We start from the raw sequence: 2,950 nt of genomic DNA, 5'->3' as shown, positions 1-2,950 counted from the left end.
ACTACAATAGAATGATGAAAAACGGAATCAGGCTCATCTATAAATTCTGCTTTAGAGATTGAACCGTACTGCTTCAAAAAGTCAACAACTTCGTCATCGGTTTCAGTTTTTTTCGCGTCCTGAATCAAGACCGAGTTAGGGATTTTGATGCCACGTTTCTCAAATGTTTCCATGATTAAATGTACACAAGAAAACCTCAAAAATAGCGTTCAGCTCTATCTACTCCACTCCTGGCTAGCTCGCCACATATTATGTAGCATGTGCACACTAATTTTGGAACACTATGTGTGCTATGGTGCACAAAGCAAGACAGCATCAACTGCAAGGCTAGTTCAGGAGATCTGGGTTCGGCTCTAGGAGTGGAGAAAGAAAGAGGCTGAGGCAGAACTTGCGGCTCAAAATGATACCATATATTGAAAGGAAAAAAAATATATAACCAACAAAACAGAAGGAATGGCCACTCACAAAAAAAAAAGAAAAAATAAATTTCAAATTCAAATTAACATTTAATGAGTTCAAGGCAATCAAATGAGTATAATAAGTTCAATACGTTCAAATCCAAAAGTTCAATGAGCCCAATCAGTTTGATGAGCTCAGTCAGTTCACATAATGAGCTCGCAAAAGCTCAGGTTGCCCACAACGCAAAGGGCTGCAAACACGATAACTTGAGATGGCCTGAGTGTCCAGAAGGGGCAGTGTCCAAAGTGGGGAAAGGGAATGCACGTGTGTGTGTGTGTGTGTGTGACAGGCCGCTCAAGCGTACGAGCCGCGAGGGCATACAACAAAGGGGGAAAAAAAATGGCTGCAACGAAGAGCCTCCTACCAGCCCGACCAGAGCAGGAGGATCGGTTCCTGGGAAGTGAGCAGTGTAGCGGGTGGCTTGCAGACTCATTGCCCAACGTGCATGGATTCAGTTCCTAGTTCCTTAGCTCGCCATCAAACCTGGCCTGAATAAAAAGGAGCAGGACCAGTGTCAGTTCTCGGTGTACACCAAATACATATATATATCTATCTATATCTCCTCACAAATCAACCAGTCAATAAATAATGCAGGTCGCATCACAATTAATGACATTTCCCATATTGTACAATATTAACAAGTCGTATTATAATACATAACAAATGCATACAAAGTAGTTCATTATCAGTTCAAATATCAAAAGACAGTGCATAATATTAATACACATAATCCCTGAAGTAAAGCAGCACTAGGTTTACCTTTAAAGTGCATTGAAGTGCACTGAAGTACATGGAAATGCATCTGAGCAATGGCTGCAAACAATTAAGTTTGCCCCTTTTTTTAAAGTGCTTTCATTTACAACATAACAATGACCTACAGTAAACATCTTAAAAGTGACTCGACAGAAGTTGCACTTCATTAAGTTGCATACATTTAGAGAAAACGGGCATAAACGAGCATGCTAACCGCTCCAGCTAATATAATGGAAGCAGCTAAGCTAGGCTAACCCCATAGTATGAATACAATACAAAGCTAACTGTTAGCACGACTCACCAGTTCCGCAGTTTTAAATGGACTTAACTGCTTCGTCTTCCGGCGCTGGTAGTCGGCTCCTATAAGTTGACATTAGTTTTGGATGTTGACATAGCGAAATTATAACTTTTAACCGTTAATGTACCTGCAGCGTTTGTCTGTCTCCGTGTGCCCCACTCGCATCACCCGACTGACTTCCTGTTACGCAGTTTTAGGGACACGGATAGGCCGCGCGCGGTCATGTGACGGCGCGACGTAACGACGCCCAGACTGACGCTAGGAGACTGCTAGGAGATATGCATGAACTCGGTTTTTCCACCCGGGTTACATGTGCACTACTGCAAGTCTGCATATTCTTCTTCTAACACTACTCAACACTGAAAAGGTATAACGACTTGTGTGCCACCTAGTGGTGTGGTAGAGCCGCTGCATCAAGAGAGGTGGCACATTCATTTTTAATATATACAGAGACGGCTGGTATAAATGGGCTGGTATAAATGGGCTAGCTATCTTCTACAATAAAGACAAGAAAATTATTAAATTAAAGAAAATATTAAAATATTAGTTACTGAACCTTAGAACTGATTTTGGTGGAACCTATAACAGCAACAGCACTAAAATAGTCACAGAAATGCAGGATTTATCTAAATGGGCTGATTTTTTTTACAGCCCATACTCCTAGAATCAGTTTCCAATCAATGTTGTTAAATTGCCATTAAACAATAACGGCGACCTGTCGCATATCATGCTGACGTGAAAGGACATCTTTTTTCCTTGGTATCTGATGGTTGATTGACTAAGCGCTGGTATTCGACGACTTCAGAGTGACACTGGGTTGCCTCTAGATCACAAAGTCAGCTTATATAATATGTTACTTTAGAAATGTTGAATGATATGAGAAATATAAAATGTACAAATGTTTGCAGAAACCTAAAGGTTATGTTATACCAAAAGTACCAACAGTTGGTTCCAAGAGACCTTCAAGAGATTATTAGAATTATGAGGAAATAAAGCATTTCCTTCAACCGTACAGCCTCAGAGCTGTGTGCACAATGGTGTACCTGCTGCACTGGATACTGAAGATATGTTTTTATTGACTTCATTGGACCAGGGATGGCTGGTGTGTCAGAGAGTGAGATAAACAGAAATGCAGGAGGGAGGGAGACACAGTGGAAATCTAGATGATGAAATTGCTCTGTATCAACCAGCCGTCCTTTCCTCAGTCCAACAGCACACATCTTAATCAACTGATTGAGATGTATGCCGCTGAGGATAAAACTCTGATGATTGGTAGCTCTATTTTGAGAAACATTAAGTTAGCAACACCAGCGGCCATAGTCAAATGTGTTCCTGGTGCCAGAGTGGGCGACATTAGGTCAAATTTAAAACTGCTGGCTAGGGCTAAACGTAGATTTAATAAGATTGTTATTCACATCAGCGGCAATGACACCCGGTTAC

General features: G+C 41.2%; 1 long non-coding RNA gene across 1 annotated transcript; it reads right to left on the bottom strand.

Moving 5' to 3' along the window:
* Positions 1-347: 347 nt before the first annotated feature.
* LOC125894327 (uncharacterized) lies at positions 348-1,680 on the bottom strand. Its single transcript, XR_007450052.1, has 3 exons — positions 1,638-1,680; positions 1,514-1,572; positions 348-947 (listed from the first exon to the last, which is right to left on the bottom strand). It is a non-coding gene; the product is annotated as an uncharacterized LOC125894327 (long non-coding RNA).
* Positions 1,681-2,950: the final 1,270 nt, after the last annotated feature.

The sequence above is a fragment of the Epinephelus fuscoguttatus genome, linkage group LG9 (assembly GCF_011397635.1).
Source record: "Epinephelus fuscoguttatus linkage group LG9, E.fuscoguttatus.final_Chr_v1".
In the NCBI taxonomy this organism is placed as follows: Eukaryota; Metazoa; Chordata; class Actinopteri; order Perciformes; family Serranidae; genus Epinephelus; species Epinephelus fuscoguttatus.
Note: the sequence above shows the minus strand (reverse complement) of the source record. Positions and strands in the feature narration are given on the sequence as shown.